At 36.3% G+C, this 20,930-nt stretch overlaps 1 protein-coding gene across 7 annotated transcripts in view; it reads left to right on the top strand.

Annotated features, from left to right (window-relative positions):
• The window catches only part of Acyp2 (acylphosphatase 2), a 155,179-nt gene that overhangs the window by 23,846 nt on the left and 110,403 nt on the right, over positions 1 to 20,930 (top strand). Inside the window, exon 4 of one of the 7 annotated variants that reach the window (XR_007348071.1) lies at positions 8,170 to 8,302. The exons of the other annotated variants lie outside the window; for them this stretch is intronic. The gene's annotated coding sequence lies outside the window, so the exon portion shown is untranslated. The remainder of the gene's footprint in view (positions 1 to 8,169; positions 8,303 to 20,930) is intronic. 7 annotated transcript variants of the gene reach the window in all.

The following is a 20,930-nucleotide window of genomic DNA, read 5'->3' as shown; positions in this document are numbered from 1 at the left end:
TATACGAAGGGGACAAATGATGTCAGTGAGAGGGCAGAGAGAAGAGGCGAGGGGAGGGGAGGGGAGGGGGGATAGTAGAGGATAGGAAAGGCAGCAGAACACAGCAGACACTAGTATGGCAATATGTAAATCAATGGATGTGTAACTGATGTGATTCTGCAATTTGTATTTGGGGTAAAAATGGGAGCTCATAACCCACTTGAATCAAAGTGTGAAATATGATATATCAAGAATTATGTAATGTTTTGAACAGCCAACAATAAAAAATTAAAAAAAAAAAAGATTATATATTTTGTCTTCTTTGCCACTTCTTCCAAGTGGACTTGTATATTGGTGATGCTTTCTATTGAATTTTTAATTTGGTTTATTGTTTCCTTCATTTCAAGAATTTCTGTTTTTTTTTTCAAAATCTCTATCTCTTTATTGAGATCTCTTTATCTCCCCATCTTTTTATTTTGCTACCTGTATTTGCTCTCTTACATCATCCTTTCCTTCACAGATCAATTTAATGATGTACATTCTAAACTCCTTCTCTGACATTTCTACCACCGTGGTATTGATGGATTCTGTTATCAGAGTATCTTGGTTTGCTTGGGGTGATTTGTTCTCTTGCTTTTTCATGTTGTTTGTGTGTCTACCCAACTAACAGTAGAGTTTCTGAGGCAGTAGAGTTTCTTCTATTCTGTGGACTTATGGTGTCTGTGAAGGTTTCCAGTACCTCACAGTTTAGGGGGAGACAAGTAATAACAACAACCAATGCAAATAATTTACAGCATTAAACCAAATAGTTCCTACTATGATGTCTACAATGTTAATTATAATAATAAACAGAAATTATATGATCAGGTATAGCCTATAATAACAGCAAGTTTGCAAAAGGGTTTACATTTTCAAATGGTGGACAGGGAGAGAACAGAAGTGATATAGGGTGTGATGATTATGAGGGAGGAGGAGAGAAGACAGAAGTAAAAGGTTAAAAGAAGGGTGATGGGGAGAATAATAGGGATTGGCTGTTAGCAGAAGAGAAGAGAGAATCAAGGGAACCAGGTAGGAGAAAAAATATACATAAAGCAAAAATTTAAATAAAAAATTAAAAGAATATAAAACAAAACTAAAATATACTAATCAAATATTCTAGTTCACAAAAAAACTAATCCATGTAAAATAATTGGCTTCAAAAATGCTAGACATAAGGGGCTGGGGTTGTGGCTCAGCTGTAGGCTCTTGCCAAGCATGTGTGAGGCACTGGGTTCAATCCCCAGCAACACATAAACAAACTAAATAAACAAAATGAAGGTATTGTGTCCATCTACAACTAAAAAAATATTTTTTAAAAATGCTAGACATGAGAAGGAAAAAAAAAAAAAAAAAGGAAACTGTATAAATGTCCATGTACTTAAAGGTCACAATTAAACAGTGAAAAAAAAATTTTTTTTTGATGAAAAGTTGAAGAATTCTTTCTGTTGTAGTTCAAAGTATTCTCAGCTTCTCAGAGGTTTTAGGAGTGTGATGCTCCACCCTCTGGATTGCTGGAGTGAGAGAGGTAATCCGGTAGGTGGAATTCCTGGAGGCAGGGTTTAGTCTTCTGCAGGCTCCAGGCTCTTTGCTGAATGCCAATTGGTCTAGAGATTTTAAGTCAGTGCATCTCCAGCGCCCGGTACTTGCTGGTCCACGCTCCAAGACTGTACCCCAGGGATCATCCCTGAGTTCAACTCATATGGTGGGGGAGCCAATTCTTAGTCTCCTACATCACCTGCAGACCCCACGTTTTCTGGTTCAGTCTCCAATTTCTCCCGCCTCTGCCCTTCCAAGTTCCTGACCAGAAGCATTTCTCCCAACTGGTCCCGCAAGCAGTGGAATCGAAGAGGGGTAGAGCCTGGTGGGTTTCCATGCCCAGTTGTCCCTTGTGTAAACCTCTCTCCACATTTGATTTTCTTCTGGAAACTTAAACATGTGCAGCATGTGTTTATTGGCCCTGTATTTTGGGCCAAATTTCTAGTTGGGCATTTTTATGATGTCAAGAGAATTGACATTTTTATGCTATTATATCTTCCCATATAAGAATATGAATGTCTTTCCATTTGGTTAGATTTTAAAATTTATCCTTTAATATGATTTTCTTCATATAAGTTTTGTACTTTTCTACATAAGTTTACTCCTTTGTATTTTACTGATAGCTTCATTATTGTATATGGAATATTTTTTCCTAATTCTGTTTCTAGGTGTTTATGCTTGAATATGGAAAGCCCAATGACTTTGTGTATTTATTTTACATCATAGTGTTACTTTATCAACTATTATTATCAATTCTACTAGTTTTTAAAAATTATATTTCATTGTGTTTCTAAATATATATAATTTGGCAATTTGTAAAAAATAATGCATTTTTTTTCTCAGTGTTTATTTCATTTGTAGTACTGCCATAACAATGTTGATTAATAATAGTAATAGCAGGCATCTTTGTCTGTTTTTTATTTTATTTGAAATAGTTTTACTGTTTCACCAAGTGGAAAGATATTTGCTGTTGGTTTTTCATAAACACACTTTATCACATTGAATTTCACTTGTATTCCTGGAATTAAGCTCTGGTTGATTCCAGTGTGTTATTATTTTTTCTTAATTTTTAGTTGTAGATGGACACAATACCTTTGTTTTATTTATTTATGTGGTGCTGAGGATTGAACCCAGTGCCTCACACATGTGAGGCAAGTGCTGTACCACTAAGCTACAGTCCCAGCCCCCAGTGTGTTATTTTTTTGAGTTATTACCTAATATTGCTTGGCTAATATTTTGTTTAGAACTTATACATCTATGTTTATAAATGAGACTATGATTTTATTTTTGGTACTCTATCAAGTTTTAATGTTAAAATTTTGGCTTCATAAAACATGTTAGGAAGTTTTCCATCTTTTCATTTATTCTGGGATAATTCAAATATTGTTAGAATATTGTTCTAAGTTAGATTAGCTGAAACAAATTATGAAATTATGTGGTCCTGATACCATCTCAATATAGACCTTCAAACACATTTCTAACTTAGTCTGTGGTAATTAGTGTATTTGGGTTTTCCACTGGTGGTGCTTAGATTCTTTTATATTTTGCTAAGAAATTACCCAATTTTTTCTAGGTTTTCAAATTTGTTGCCATAGATTTTTTTATAATTTTTGCATTTATGTATTTATTGAAGTGCTAGATATTGAACCCAGGACCACACACATGGCATACCTGGTGCTGTTTTTTGTTCACTTTTTTTTTCACTACTAGGGATTGAACCCAGGGGTGCTCTACTAGTGTGCTATATCCCCCAGCCCTTTATATTTCTTATTTTGGACAGGTTCTTGCTGTTATCCAGGCTTGCCTGAACTTGAGATCCTCCTGCCTCAGCCTCTGAGTTTCTGGAATTTCAGGTGTGCATCACTGTGCTGGGGAATTAACATTTTTTAATTAGTAGAAGGAGTATGCTCTAAAGTAACAATAAAACTATTGTATAGTAAATACATACGAATACCAGTCATTTATCATTAAGTATTATGTGCTGTACATAATTGTGTACACTATACTTTTATACAAGTGGCAGTACAAAAGATTTATTTACATCAGCATCACCACAAATACGTTATGCATTGGGCTATGAAGTTATTATGGCCATAATGTCACTAGGTGATAGGACTCTCCAGGTCCATTGTAATCTTCTGGGACCACCATCATATGTATGTTCTGTTGTTGACTGAACATCATTATGCAGCACATGACTGTAGTGTTTGCTATTATTTTGTTTAATCCTTTTCAGTTCAATTGCTCCCTGCCATTTCATCTTTCTTTTTTACATTTCCTATGCGTTTTATGTTATTCTCTGTATTTTTGTCCTTTTTTGATTATTTTAACACAATGTGAACGTTTCTCTTTTTAATGGCAGAACTTGGTCTCTTCACCTAATATAATTGATTTGTGTGCCACATTAGTTTCTTTATGTTCATTGTACCAGTGGTTTGTAACAGCTGACTTCATTATTCAGAAGCACTTTACAATTTTTATTTTTAGTTTGAATCAATACATTTATGTGTTCTTTAAAGTTTTTGTAGTGAACTAGAACACATAATAAGTGTGAGGTATGAACCCACAGGTTGATGAATTAGATTAAAGCAAAGTTCTTTCCCCTACCATAGCACCTTGGATCAAGTAGGTCATAGGCATGAGTCTACTTTTGGATTCTCTATCCTGTTTCACTGGTCTGTTTTTCTATCCTTGTATTAATACCATACCATATTAATTATTGTATTTTTATTGTAAGTCTTCACAACTGGTAGACAAGTTATTCCAATTTATTCTTTTTCAAGATTGCCTTGGCTATTCTAGTACTTTTGCATTGTAAGTTTTATATATCTAGTTGTCAAGGTCCACAATCTGTTGGAATTTTGCTGGAACTGCATTGAGATAAATTTGGGAAGAATTTATGTACCAAATGTAAGAAGCCTCTTCTTTATTTTGTTCTTCTTCAGTTCTTTAAATAGTATGATATAATTTTCTGCATAAAGGCCTCGCATATCTCCCTGCTTGTATCTGATAGTTTGGATGTATTATAAATACTATCTATTTAAGCATTTTATTTTTTCTTTATTGCTAATGTATAAAATACAATTGAATTTTTCATATTGCCTTATTTCCAGCAACTTTACTAAACTCACTTATTGGTGCTAATAATTTGTATATAGATTATTTTGAATTTTCTATGTAGCTGATCTTATATATCATCTGAGAATAGTGAGAACTTTATTTCTCCTTTTTCCAGTCCTTTTATCTTTTATTTCTTTTTCTCATCATGCTTCTGGTTAGGTCTTCAAGTGCAATATTGAGTAAGAGGAGTAGTGATAATAGGCATCTGTGCCTTATATTCCTGATCTCAAACTTTCAACAGTGATGTCAACAACTAAACTATTACATAGCATATTTTACTGTCAAATAGAAAATATTTACTACTAAATTGGTATTTACTATTTACAAGTAAGTAATAGTCTTATTATAACTGTACTTTACTTTAAAAAACTGCCAGTTTCAAAGAGCAGAAACTGAGAGAGCAAGGACTTAAGGGTATTTACAAAAGTGTGCGTATAATTACAAATCTTGGAATCTAGATTGGACAAGAAAAATATATAAACTGGAATAGAATTGATGGGCAGAGAAAAGTGGTTCTTTCATTGGGTTTTGGATCTCAGGAATTGCAACAACTTGGATAAGCTCTTTCTAGTGTAGTCTAGAGTCAGTGGAGTCAATTTAGAAAGGATGGGGTAGAGTGGGGTTGTGAAATTGTCTCTGTCTCCTTCCCCACTTTTGTATATGTGAGTTCTTTAACTGATCCTTGTTTTTTCTGTGTTCATTAGTTCTATAACTGGATTTTTTTAAAAAATATTTTTTAGTTGTTGATGGACTTTATTGTCTTTATTTTTATGTGGTGCTGAAGATCGAACCCAGTGCCTCATGCATGCGAGGCGAGCATGCTACCACTTAGCCACAACCCCAGTCCCTATAACTGGATTTTATATGACTATTGCTAAGTGGAAATTCCTCCTGCTGTCTGAAAAAATTGAAATGTTATACATTTTTGTGTTGTCATGCTTTTCTCCTATTACAATTTTTTAAAAGAGAGTAAACAGGACTGTGAAACCTCTGTGCTAGTTACCCAGTTTCAATAACAGTTAACTTTCTGACATTCTTGTTTCATATATCCCTCCAACTTTTCTTTTGTTTTTGTTATCTTTAGAGCATTTAAAGCAAATTTCCACCATCATTTAATCACCTGTAAATCCAGGTAACTGATATGGAATCACCAATATTTGACAATGAAACCCACAAAACCTGTAAAACAGCAATTTCATGCTGTTCCATCTAATATTTTACTATGTTTCTTAAACTGAAATTCTATGTACCTGTCTATATATATTTTAAGCCCCACAACAAATTTACCTTCAAGCATCAAAGTGCATCACATAACCTGTCAATCATGCGATTCCCCCTAGGCCTGTCTCCTCCCAGTCTGGGTCTAGATATGCTGCACAGCTGCCACTCTGGAGCTTCCCTTTGCTTTTTCTGTGGAGCAGGCGCCTGTTTCCTTAATCTTGTGTTTACATCTTTCTTGGTTTATTCTCTTATTTTTCAGAAACATGATTTTCCATAAGAGAAAGGAATTCTTTCAAGGAAAGTGCATGAAAGAAAATTTGCATCATTTACCTTCATACTTGACTGATTGAGTCATAAAAAATTCTATGGTAAAAATAATCTGCTCAGAATTTTGGAGGCATAGTACCAAAAATTCTAGTGTTGATGTTAAAAGAGGTTTGATGTCACTTGAATGCAAAGGATTGTGTGTTACAACTGTTTATTCCTCTCAGAAAACTCATTAGATGCTCAGTTTATCCCTCTTTTTCTGCATTCTTATAATCACCTGCTTTTGTGCATATTTTAATTTAACTTTAAATGCTGGTGTCTTGGAAGAGGAGAGTGATGTATGTGTGTGTGTGTATGTGTACACACATATAGTGATTTATATGTTATATTAGTATTTAATATATATTAACATATATTTAATATATATTAAAATATATTTTTAAACTTGACACATAATACTTGTACATATTTATGGGATAGAGTATGATATTTCAATACATATACAATGTATAATGGTCAGATCAGGATTGGTATATTCATGATGTGAACATTTCTTGTTCATCTGTAACAAGAACATCCAAAATCCTCTCTATTAGCTACTTTGAAATATACAGCTAATTGTTGTCACCATAGTTATTGTATTGTGTTATAGAACATTAGAAGTTTATTTCTCCTATCCATGTAATTCCTAGGCTCTGGTAACCACTATCCTTTTCTCTACTTTTGTGAGATCAACATTTTCACTTCCACGTAAAAGTGAGATCCTGTGGTGTTTTGTACCTAACTTATTTCACCTAACATAACATCTTCCACTTCCATCCTTGTTGTTGCAGATGACAGAACTTCATTCTTTTTATGGCTAAATAGTATTCCATGCTGTATATGTACTACATTTTCTTGATCCATTCATTACCTGACGGACGCTTAGTTGTTCCATTTCTTGTCTATTATGAGGAGTGCTGCAATGATTATGGGGGGTGCATATGTCTCTTTGACATAATTGATTTTGTTTCCTTTGGATATACACCCAGTAGTAGACTTGCTGGATGATGTGGTAGTTCTAATGCTAGTTTTTTTTTTTTTTTGAGGAAACTCCATGCTGTTTTTCATAATGGTTGTCCTAATTGACATTCTTACCAAGAAGGTCTGAGACTTCCCCTTTCTCTGAGAGAATATTTGTTCTTTGACGTTTCCTCTACCTCCCCCACTCTCAATTCTTTTTTTCAGAACTTCTATGTGGACCTGATCCTCTGATTTTCAACATTTTTGTACCTTGTTTCTTAACATTATTCTCTGGGAAGTTGCCTTAATTTTGTCTTTCAACCTTTCTATTATTTTTGTTTATTTCTGTTAGTGTATATTAGCCAGCTTTATTTCATAGCATATCATTCTTTTATTTTTCAAATGTCTTTGAGGATATTACTTGTGTTTTTCTTTTTGAAAATTTCTTCTGCTTTTTGCATTATTTATGTGTCCTCTAGGCTCATTTTCTTTTCTCTCTCTTCTCCTTGCATTTTAAAAAATGTTTTGCTTTTTTTAAAAAGTGTTTTCTTTTTTTATGTCATATTGCAGACTTTCCTTAAATCATATTGTCAGTAATCTAGTCACAAATAAAAACAGACAGCCAGGAATAAATAGGAGTTGAAGGAAACCTTCCAACATGTAATTGTAGACTTGTGAACTTGAGGAACAGTAGGGAGCGGGTCTTTTTGTTGGGGTCCTCCAGATGTCAAATCTGAAGGTCCTATCCTCTGCATTACCTGGTATCTCCAAATCGCGAGTCTTCTGGGCTTCCATGGGGTGAGCTGATTTGCTTCTAATTATTTTTCCAGGCCTTTAGGCTGAAGCATTCTTTGTTTTACTGCTTTCCATCTGCTTTTCTTCATATAAATATTTGTCAAAATCTTGTTAAGTTTATAGTTTTGTATCAGGAATGTTTTCAGCTGCAAATTAACAGAAAGTTGGACTTAAAATGGTTAAAACAAATAAGAGTTCATTTTTTTTCAGTCAAGAAATCTGGAGGTACTTGGTTACTGGCCTTGGTTCAGTAGCTCAGTGATCTCAGGACCAACATCTTGGTGATTATCTTGGCCTTTCCTTATTGGTCAAAAAGGGGAAAGTGCAGCTGCATATAATACAAGTAAGTCAAGAAGAAGGACAGAAGGAAAGGGTAAGGTTTGTGCTGCATTCCCTGGCCCACCCCCAAACAGACATCTACTTGTGCTTCATTGCTTTGCTCAGCATCATATGGTTACTCCTTGCTATGTGACAGGGAGACTGGGAAACTGGTTGGCATATTAATACACTGAACAAGATTGATGTTCTTCTGGCCAGGGAGAAGGGAAGGGAAAGTGTACCGAGTGCTCAATAAACAATGTCTGCTGTATCTTTCATATTTTGATGCTGTAATTTTCATGGGATTTCAGATAAAAGAAGATAAATGTGCCATTTTGTAATTGCACTATGAAAATTAAGTGAGAAAATGCATGTAAAGCACTTAGGATGGTACCTGGCACATAGTCAGCACTCAGTAAACATTCTCACCACTATAAGACACATGGTGCTCCACTTTGTGCTTGTTTAGTGGCTGTTGGACTATTTGGGTAGAAATGCCACAAGGTTCCTAGCTATGTCCTTGCAGAAAAATTGGGCTAGAGCAATAAATTTGGTTGCCATGATTATGTGGATAGATTTGAGGCCATACACGTGAATGGGATTATCCAGGGAGAGCTTGTGTAATGACAAGCAAGCAGGAAGAAGACACTGGAGAATGTAAATTAAGTTTAGCCAACATTGTGAGATGTGATGTCATTACAAATAAACATATTTAGGTTTTAAAGAATGAATTTATTTCTGTGGTACAACATACTATTTAAGGAATTGAGTTATCAGAAAATTGAACTACATAAGAGATATTACAGAAATAGTTATAAGATCAGGCAAAATGTGGCACATTTTAAAATATATATCCTTATTTTCTTCTAGTTATTAAAAAAAGAAAACCTTAAAAAATGCCATGATGCTGAAGTACAGAAAGTAGAGTTAAAATGTCTTTAAAAATATGAATTTGGTTTGTTCCCAGATTTTAGAAATGTGGAATACCACAGGGACTGTTACTTAGAGACAGCCTGGCTGTGATTATAGCAGCCCCGTTCTGTCTTACTAACAAGCCAGAAGCGTCCAAGGACTCACTGCAGATGTGTGTGTGTTTGTTTTCCTCTTTTGTGTTTTATTTCCTCAGAAAGAATAACTGATAACTTTCTTTTGCAAATTGCACTATATGATTCCAATTGTAGAGGTGAGTTCTGTCAACATTTTTTGATGCATAGGAACTATTTCAAATCTATTGTTCCTTTAAACCTACTTTTTTGGGGCAAAATTAAAAATGTTTTCTATTTCTTAGTAATCATTTTAAATTAATGTATAGAATTATGACACTGGGCATAAGCCTTTAAATCCTCACATAATATATTTTTCTTAAAGACCGCATGGTAATTTTGCACAGCAAAAACCAATTGTATTTGGAGACAGTGAGCCAAATTCTAAAATTAAAATTACATCTTGATTGCTACAGATTTTTAAAACCATATGTCCTGTATCTGTCTCCTGTACTTCAAAGGATTGTTAAGGACTGGTGTATGTATACAAGGAGATGATCAAATGGTTCCATGTCTGGAAAACCATTTCATAATAGAAGGAATGCTTGAAAGCATGGGGGATATTTGGCTGGGGAAAAAAATACTTCAGGGAATCACGATAGTTTACATCAAGTATTGAAGGGCTGATACATGAAAATGGATAGATGTTCTACAACCCAGAAGGCAGGAATTGTGGTTGTAGTAATGGGTGCATTTGCTTGTTTCTGCTAGCCCTGATAAAATAATTTTTTTTCTATAGACCATCTAATGTACTTAATGGTGGAATTTTATCATTAACTCAAAGCAGTCTAGATCAGGGATTGGCAACACACAGCATGTTGGCCAGAGCTGGCCAACTGCTTGTTCTGTAGATACAGTTTTACTGAAGCACAGCCACTCCCATTTATTTATGTTTTGCCTGTGGTTGCTTTTATGGTTCAACAACCAAGTTGAGTTGTGGTAACAGAGACTAAATGGCCACAAAGCCTAAAGCATTTACTATATGACCCTTCACAGAAGTGTTTGCTAGCTTTTGTGTAGGTATCTAACAAGTTAAGGGTGTTGTAAAAGTCTGACTAGTTGAATGGTGTGTTAGACTGGGTGACCTCCCAGGTCCAGTCCCGCTAAGATTCTGCGGTTCTATAGAGCTGACCATGTGCAGTGTTCCCAGTTCAAGAGTTAGAATAGGCCTGTTCACCAGTGGAGTTGTTTTTACCTTTTCCAGAGATATGTGGCATTTGTATAAAACATGAAATTTGAACCAGATTCTGCTTTGTGAAATGACATTGTTTTGAATGTTGTAGCTGTTATTGTAGTCGACTGGAATGAAGCAGTAGATTTATGAACAATTCGGGGGAGTCAGATTCAAAATTATTTAATTTTTAAAACAGTACTGGGGATTGAACCCAAGGCCTCTCACATGCTAGGCAAGTACTCTGCCACTGAGCTACATCCCCAGCCCTTTTTAAATTTTACTTTGAGACAGAGTCTAAGTTGCTGAGGCTGGTGTTGAACTTGCGATCCTCCTTTCTCAGTTTCCCTAGCAGCTGGGATCACAAGTGTGTGCCATTATGCCTGGTAGTTATTTAATACTTTTTAAAATAGTTTTTTTCTGGAAGACCATTAATGGTATGAATTTCTATGTAACGAGAATTACTACTTTTTCCTAGATTTTTCATCCAATAAACTCAAAGCATTTTGCTAATATCTTTTATGCGTTATTCACCAAGGTCCTTTTCACACAAATAGATGGGGCTATTAAGAGGGTTCCATTGGATGTCACATGATGATATAGAAGACTTGGATGTTTTTCAGGGAAAAAAATTCATTGAGTAGCTGTAATTTTGGAAAATATGTTGTGTAATCTATCTGATATACATTAATAGGATACTAGAAACTATCTTTTTGTTATTAGCTATTTATGATATTACAATGATCTTGGCAATTCATACACTTGAATCATTGGGGTGTAATTTCTCATTTTTTAGAAACTATCTTGGTAAGGTTGGAGTTCTAACACCACATTTGACCTCAAATACTATCATTTATTTTCCTTTGTAATATTACAGATTATATTAACATTTAAGTCTTTAAATGTATGAATTTTGCTTTAAAATTCACATTTTATATATGTGAATTTATTAAGGTAACCAAATTTAATGAAAAAAATGCATAACAGGACTAATTACTTTTTACTTTTTGTAGTGCTGGGGATCAACCTAGGGCTTGACACATGCTAGGCAAGCACCGTACCACTGAGCTATATCCCCAGCACTAGCATTAATTTCTTTAAAAAAAATCAATATGCTTTAGTTTTTAGGGCAGTTTTGGTTTACAGAAAAATTGAGTGACAAATACAGTGTTTTCCCCCTGTATCTCCTTAAATCCCTTAACACCCCAGATCCCCTATTATTAACAACTTGCCTTAGTGCAGCACATTTGTGAAAATTGATGAGCCAATATTAATACGTGATCATTGGTTAAAATCCATAGTTTACATTAGGGTTCATTCTTTTTTTTGGTACTGGGGATTGAATCCAGGGATGTTTAATCACTGGGCCACATTCTCAGCCCTTTTTTGTATTTTATTTAGAGACAGGGTCTCACTGAATTGCTAATCCCGCCAGGTTGCTGAGGCTGGCTTTGAACTCAAAATCCTCCTGCTTCAGCCTCCTGAGCTGCTGGGATTACAGGTATGTACCACTGCACCAGCTATCCTATTTTTTAAACACCTTAGTCCTATACATTTTTCCTTGTGTATAAACATATGCGCGCACGCACACACACACACACACAAACACACATTAAGAATACAGTTAATCTGGGCTGGGGCTGGGGCCCAGTGCTAGCGCACTTGCCTGGCATGTGTGAAGCACTGGGTTCGATTCTCAGCACTGCATATAAATAAATAAAATAAATGTCTATCAACAACTAAAAAATTTTTTAAAAAATCTTAAAAAAAGAATACATATAATACTATTGTAAAAAGGATCCAACTATCACTTGTAAACATGGGGTCATGCCATACCTATTGTTCTGCAACTTAAAAAAAATAATTCCACAATATAGTGTACTGTGGTTGTTTTTTCATGGAAGTAAATGTTCTTTGAAGTCACCACAGAATATTCTGCTTCATGGATAAATCATGGATTATTTATTATTCATCTGTTACTAGAATTCAGGTTTTTGCCAGTTTTTTTTTTTTTGCTATTATGAATCTTGTTATAGAGAGTGTCTTTATACAGAGATATATGCATATCTTTTTCATTTATTTAGCCTTTATTATTTAGTACCTATTATGTGTACCAGGCACTGTTCCAGAAAGTGAGATTCATCAGTGACCAAGAGATAAGGTTAAATTTCTTGTGGGGAGGCCCACGATAAGTAGACTAGATGTTTTCAGATAATAGTAAGTGCCAGGAAGGAAATGAATAGTGATGGTTTTCCTTCTTTTGGGGGGATGGTCAAGAAAGGTCTTTTCCATGGAGGTGACCTCTGAGGTGAGAGCTGCATGGTGAAAAGGAGGCTGCCCAAGCAGAGCCCTGGTGGAACATTCTGGGCAGAGGGATCAAACAGTTGTGTGCATGGGCAGGTGGTGGGGCCCCATGCCCTGTGCAGGGAGTAAGGATGCAGTATGTGTAGGGGACCTGAAAACAGCAGGAAAATCAACAACAACAAAATGTTCTGCTTTTATCACTATGTGCCAATAATTCTAGCTAATAAAATGCTGCTTCCTAATGTCTTCTCTTACATGCCACCGACATTTAGTGTGTGTCTTTTTCCAAATTTTTGAAGAATTAATTCTTGGATATGGGTTAAAGGCTGTGTACAATTTATATTTAAACTTGGGATTAGAAATCAGAAATTTAAAAAAAATGAATACTGAGTAAACTAAGACCACATGACTGAGGACATTTTGTCATGTATTCTTATAAATAAAATATTGCATTGATTTAGGTGTTTAAATGAATCAAAACAGTTATTAAAATTAAAAAATATAAGTTAAATAAAATAACCCATAAACCTACTGTTTGAAAATAAATATGGATAATATTTTGATGCATTATGTAACTTTCTGCTTCTTTCTGGGAGGTAAGGATCAGATAACTAAAGGCTTGGTTTGATATTCTCCCAGAGTCATGTTGCAATTTTTAAAAAAACACTCCTGATTAGACCTTCATTGGTAACAGGTGCTTTTTGCTAGGCTCCTGAAGTCACACTCCCTGTGATTTAAAAAGTTTCTCAAAATCAGGGACTTACAAAACTGAAAGTCATCAGACTTTTTTAATCCAATAAGGGTCTGTGGGAAGAGGATCTCTTTCTTTCATGTGAAGATGGCACACCTGGGTGGTGGTGGGTCTCAACTTCAGAACTGGACCTCAGAAAGTCATGAATCAGCCCCCTTTTGGATCATGACTTTTTAGGCAGCCATTTGTTTTGCTGTAATATTTTTTTATTTAGCAGATATTTGTGGCTTTTCCATGACTATCTGCCAGATGTTGGGGTGGGATCTAGCTGGGGTCAAAAAAGATCAACTCAGTATAGGCTGTGAATTACGAGGGTGGAATTTGGGGTGAAGCTGGGGGAACACATTTTAAGAAATGCTCCTCTCACCTTGAGAGCAGGTCAGGCCAGGCCTCTTCTTCCAACCTTTTCTGCCTCTCTTCCTCTAACTGGGTTTTTGTGCTCCCTCTTCCTACCTTAAGACTTTTGCAAAGCTTTTTCTCCTTTCCTGGAATGGATGCTTCATTCCTATCGCCCAGCCTTGTTGATTGTTCCCCATGCACCCTAGTGTAGCCTCTCCCTGCAAGTTCTGCTTCTTCACTTAGCACAGCAATTATGGAAGAATTACTTGCCCACTATCCTCCAGCTCCACCCCAAGAGAATGTTTTCAGTACCTCCATAAGTAACAGGAAACCTGATAAACAGCTGGCTCCAACAGATGGGGGTTTATTCACTCAAATACAACACTGGAAGTCAGTGGTCTTGGAATTTATTCAGCTCATCATCAGCATCAGGACCTGTCTCTGTAGGAATCTGCCCTTTCCATGATGGCTGTAAGATGGCTGCTCTGGCTGGAAGCATCACACCCTCACTCAAGGCTGGAGGAAGGCAGTTCTGGGTCAGTTCCTTCTTATCTGGAACACACACTCTTTCCCAGAAGCCTATAGTACACATCCACTTGGGGCATGCTTTCATGTGGGTGCCATGGGCCTTTCCCAGTTATGATTATTAGCATTTCTAACCACTAGTAAGGAGGGGAGAAGAAGGGAGTGGTATAAAGATGATGTTGGGTTACCCATTCAACAATATCTACCACGCCTCTCAAGATTCAAAGCTCCTTAAAGGCAGGGATTGCTGTGTTCTTCTTGAGTTCCAATACCTTGCACAGTACCTGCCAAACGGAATGAGTTGTGACAAGTATGTTAGAAAGAGAAGTTAGAGGTACAAGGACAGAATGTGAGATACAAGGGCACTGAGCTGTGACATTAGGGACAAGTGCCGGGAACATAGGTGGATAACATGAGCTCCTGGAAATTGAGGCTGGAAAGGTAGATTGGTGTCACACTGTGAAAAGCCTCATGTGCCATGTTAATTTGTGCTTTCTTATGTCAGTAATGAGGAATCATTGAAAAGTTGCAGGCCAGGGAGTGATGTAGCGAGACCTGTGAGTTAGGATATTGACATGTTGGTAACTGGGCTCCAAACAAGAGGAAGAGAGATTGGGATCAGGAGACTGGTCAACCATATTTTATACTGTAGTTTGATAAAGGAGAATAAGAATAACTTGGGGGAATTTGGCAAATGTAAATTTGTAATCATCTAGAGTAATGATTCTCTAAATATGACCTCAGATCAGTAGCATCAACATTACCTGGCATTAACTTGGAAATTCTTAGGCTGCACTTGAACCTATTGACTCTGCAGTTTTGGGGGGGTAGGGTCTAGCAATTTGTCTTTTAACGAACCCTCCAGGTGACCAATTTACACTAAAGCTTGAAAACCACTGAATTAGACCATGGATGCTTAACTATGGATTATGGATCCCTTGAGAGCTTTTACAAGGCCATTAGCTTGCTACTGTCCTCTACTCCCACCCCTCAACAGAACAACCAGATCATAATCTCTGGGACTGAGGCATCAATTTGTAGCCAATGCTCCCAGGTGTGCAGCCAGGTCTCAGAACTACTTGTCTTATCTAAGCCCTATTGATAAGAAAACTCAAGGTTAGAAGAGGAGTTGCTCAAGGTCATTACAGCAAGTTCAAGTAAGAACTGTGTCTCTTGAATAAATTTTAAGCTGTCTTTCTATGATGCTTTACATACTCTCCCAACAGTTTTATAATTTGCCTTAAGATAATCATTCACTGTGACAAATATAACTGCCAGATTTTTAGAACAAAAATAGATTATAGATAGCATCATAAAAAATTCAATTCTCCTTTATGTTAATAGGATTTGACACTCTAGAAAGTTATCTTATTTTTTGTAAAAATTGTGAAAATACATATTTTGAACATTAATGGAAAGAATATAGATGAGATATGAATAAATGGTGCTTTGTGTGTTAAGTAATAAGAACTCTTTTTTCAAACTCTAGGTGGAGCTCTTTGGTTTTTATACATATTGTTTTATTTATAATTTTGAGAGTCTTTGTTTTTTAAAAAAGAGCTATTTGGAATTTTTTTTAAAAACTTAAACATTTATAATAAATATCTCCAACATTCCTCAGCTTTATTTTTCTATTTGTTTCAGAGCCATATAGTTAAAAACTTATTTTCATTTCATTTCTGGGACAAATCCAAATCTAAGTCTCAAGAGAGTTGTTTTCCAATCCACGTTAAATTTCTGTTGTTATCTCATAGTATTTAATGAACTGGACATGTTTCCCATGTTTATTGTTTCTGATAAACCTCAATATTTAAATAGAATTCCTACAAGATGGGTCTCCCTTTATAAACAATGCCAGTAGAGAAAATCCCTGTGGATAATACAGCTGTTGCTATAGTAATTCCTTCAGCTATTTTTACCCTTCGTGTACAAAGGAGTTTTAACGGCTATCTTCTTGTCACATGAATGAAACATTTTTAGCCACTTCCTTTTCCCGACCCCTTTTACTAGTTCTCTCTCCTCTCTTTTATTGGGAGCACACTGGAGCAAAACTCCCAAAATATGAGGTATGTTATTTTTAGATGATTCAAGCTAGTGATGTGTTTCCTGGACCAGCAGTATCACCATTGGCATCACCTGGAAGTTGATTAGAAATTAGGGTTCCCGGGCCCCACCCCAGATCTACTGAATCAGAACCCCTGGGGTTAGGGCCCAGCAATGTGTTCAACCACTGGCATAGGCTGTTTTGAAAGCATAAAAATATTCCTTCTGTGCAGTCAGTTGTGCCCTGCCCCCACCGGGCTCTGTGTTTTTCAGAAAACCCAGCAATTTTGTTAAAAGGGCAAAATTCTCATTCAATAAGTTGGAGATGGAGCCCTGGTATCCTGTATTTTCTAACAAGTGGCCAAGAAACGCGGAGTTGGCTTGTCCATGGATCATGTCTTGCATAGTGAGAATAGTGACCAGCCAAATAGCACATGGTAAAACTTATACCCATGCCCACACAGAAGAGTTATCTACAATTTGTGAGTATATACTTTCATTTAGAATGCTTAAAGTCAGTGAGTTTTCCTTTTCAATCATAATCTGAAAACACAAGTTATGGAATATAATGCTTTCTAGTTTAAAGTGATAAATCTTATAAAATGCTGCAAGAGATTATTGTTTGCCAGGATCTATGTCTGGGACTCTCTGTTATATTTAACAGTGGACAAACTTGAGGGATTGCATTTAAAAAAATTTGAGAATCCAAATCATTCATAGCGTTATGAAGCTAGAGAGAAAATCCTGAAGTCTGTGGGGACAAACGTTGTTCAAACAAAGAGAAGTGGTTCGTAAATGTTTGGAATCATTCATTGTTTTTTCATTATTTATTGAGCACCTGCCACATGAAACATTGTTCTAGGCACTTTAGGAAACAATGATAACAAAAAAGGATTAAGTCCTTTATCTTGAGGAGAGTACAGTCTACTTAAGAAAATAAAACATATGCCAGTGAAAGTTAATTATCAATATAGGGAATATTAAAGAAGTGTGGTAGAACCTCACACTCAGACTAGTTAGTGATAGAGGAGGCTGAAAATATGGAGTCTGGCTTGGGCTTCAGGAAGTGGGCAAAATTTGGATCTTCAGAAGAGAAGGAAGACAGGAACAGGAAGCATGTTCCAAGAAAGAGAAGATAGTTTGGGCTAAGGTATGGCTTCCATCCTTAACCACAGGAACTGCACACAAGAACTGGGTGTTGGAGGATACTCATGCATACCCAGCAACTCAGAAAGCTGAGGCAGGAGGATCACAAGTTCAATGACTCCTAGGCATCTTAGTGAGACCCTGTCTAAAAATTAAAAAAATAAAAATAAAATGGGGTGGTAATGTAGCTCAGAGGTAAAGTGCCCTGGGTTCAATCCCCAGTAGGGTGTGAGGGGAAAAGAAAAACAATCAACAACAACAACAACAAAAACCAGCTCGATTTTTTGTCTGGGAGAGATTATTAAAATGAACCAGAGCCAGATTAGTGAGGATTTAACTGCTAGGCTTATGAATTTTGACTTAATTCTTTGTGTACTTCAAAGTACTTAAAAAGTGCTTTGCACTGGGGGAAGGCTGACCCAATCATTATGATGATTCAGGAAGAATTGTTAATGAAATGTGCAAGATGAGGCCAAATGACAGACTGGAGGCAGACACGGTTGTTAAGCCACTGTATTGGATGTGAAGGGAGGAATGAAGAAAATATGAGAGACAGGAAAAGGGACAATGTGAATAGGTTAAAGAGACATCAAGGAAAATTAGTCCAGGTTGGGGATGTGGTTCAATAGTAGAGCATGTACTTAGCATGTGTGAAGCCCTAGGTTTGATTCCTAGGAAAAATAAAAAAAAAATGAAAAATTAATTTATATGAATGACAGCCATAGGTATCTGGGATCATATGTCGGTCTTTTGAGGTACCTCTTGTAATCAGCCTAACTTTCCAGTTGTCTTGGAGACACTGTATAGACTAGGTGGCCTAACTATAATTGCTTTCTAATGATTTGAAGCTTTATATGTTATTTCACTTATATTTACCTTTTTGATTTTGTGTCTTCCTTTAGGGTCTGCCTTATTTCCTACAATCATGACTTTAGAGACAGGGTCTCACTGAGTTGCTTAGTGCCTTGCTTTTGCTGAGGTTGGCTTTGAACTCACAATCCTCCTGCGTCAGCCTCCCCAACTGCTGGGATTATAGGTGTGCGCCTCCATGCCTGGCATGAATATGTTTTGAATACTGACAGTCACAAAATCCAAAGACACCCTCACCATAAATGCACTTTAGAAACAATAAAAATTCTTTAGGGCTTTGAGCAGAAGGAAACTACATAAAAAGGGGATGCCAGGTGTCACCATGCCCCATCCATAGTAAGATGGTTGCCTCAGGCTTGATGGTAGCAGGAAAGCAGTCTGAACTAGTCTTCCTGTGAGTCTCCCTCCCTACCCCTACCCCTAGGGAAAGCCAGTGCACCTTGGGCTGCATATGTAGGAATCTTCTGGAAAGAAATCCAGGTAAATCTTTATCAGCAATTACTGGTCATTTTGCAGATTCTCTCTATAAAAGTCCTTGGAGCCCACGAGGGTACTAAGTTAGAGCCATCCAGTGTGACTGTTGTAGAAAACATAACACCTTACTACACCAAAACATACTCATGTGACAGTTTGAAGTTCCAGTTTAGATAATCATCCAGGGATATTAAAGCCTCACCCATTGTTCAAGTGGTGTCTCCCTGGTATTGTTCTTACCTGAGTGCTAGCCTTAATTATTGACATCTTGCTGTCTATCTGGTCAGTCAGCCAAGGAGACCAAAGTGTGGGTGTTCCACTTGGCCATGGTGGTGCCATGAAAAGTCTCTTCTACAGCATGAGCTGGTACTTTATTTATTAAGCTGACAGATGCAGCTCGTAGGCTGGGAAGGCAGCAGCCCCCCTCAGTAAGGGACTCTACTTTTATTTTTGGTTTTAATGCTTCAGACAATTCCATTTTATCCAACTATAACAAAAACTAGATGGGAATCCTTAGCATCCTTCCTCATTACTGTATCTGTTGGCCTGTGACCTTTGGCCTCCGGCTCTCCCTGAACATAGAAGTACCCACGTTTATCACCACTGGCTTCCTCACCAATCCCTGCTGCATTTTGTTTGTCAAAACATTTTTGGGTGTTGATTTAGTTATCTGACACATTCCTTATTCCTTTCAGCTCATCAACTAAGAAAATTGACAAACGTCATTTCTATATCATTGTCAAATAATTTCAACACTGAACAGGACAGGACCCACTAGCATACTCTGGAAACTTCCTCCTCTTAGACACATATAGACAGGTTTATAAAGATGCAATGACACAAATCTTTTGGACAATACATCATTACAAATACATAGAAAAATGTGGGAATAGCATGATGAACATCTATATCTAGATTTCACAGTTGTAGTATTTTTCTACATTTATCTCACAAATATAGACACTGATATTTTTCTCTGTTTTGAATAAAACAGTTGTAAAAAACATTTGGAAAAAGGGTCTATTGGAGATATTTGAACATGGCTGAGTATTAAAGAACATAAGGACTTAGTATTAAGTTTGCTAGGTGTGATAGTAATTATTATGTGGAAAAAATATCCCATTTTTTTTACAGCTATCTACTAAAGTTTTTGGGTGAAATGTGATATCCATAATTTCATTTAAAATATTTCAGAGTGTCATAAAGATCAATCCAAAGTAAAGGTAGTTGGGTAGCACATATCTGAAGGGAGTCAGATGTAGTGGCCAAATGATCTTTTTGTCAGTCTATACTGATGCAGTTTTTGAGTCTGGAATATTTTGAGAAGTCCTAAATAGCAAACCACCTGCTAAAAGCTACTACATAATGTATAAAAGGGAGATCTTTCATCCTGTTCTTGAGTTCCATGCCACCCAGAGCTTCCCTCCATCTCAGTTCCCTACCTCAAGTGTTATTCTAATTTATAATGAAAAAGTTGTTTCTATATTTGGAGGTAGACTTCTGGAAAATGTTTTACTAAAATGTCTACTTTAATTATTGGCTCCTTCAAAACATCTCCCAGATAAAATCACCGTGTCTGGCTGCAGGTGTAGCTCAGTGGTTGAGTTCTTGCCTAGCATGTATAAGGCCCTGGATTTAGTTCCCAGCACTGCCCCCAAAACACCACTGTTTCAAATCTGCTACATCAGAGTAGCCAATAAAGGAAAAGAGCACCATAAATGTTGAATTAGGAGCCATAAAAAGTAGCTAGATATCACCAAGGGAAGTGTTATTAATATAATTTTAGATACATTACTTTTTTATTTTTATTTTTATTTTTATTTTTTTTATTGTTGGTTGTTCAAAACATTACATAGTTCTTGATATATCATCTTTCACACTTTGCTTCAAGTGGGTTATGAACTCCCATTTTTAGCCCATATACAGATTGCAGAATCACATCAATTACACATCCATTGATTTACATATTGCCATACTAGTGACTGTC

This window comes from Marmota marmota, unplaced genomic scaffold, assembly GCF_001458135.2.
Source record: "Marmota marmota marmota unplaced genomic scaffold, marMar, whole genome shotgun sequence".
Lineage (NCBI taxonomy): Eukaryota > Metazoa > Chordata > Mammalia > Rodentia > Sciuridae > Marmota > Marmota marmota.
This window is presented reverse-complemented; position numbering and strand designations above follow the sequence as displayed.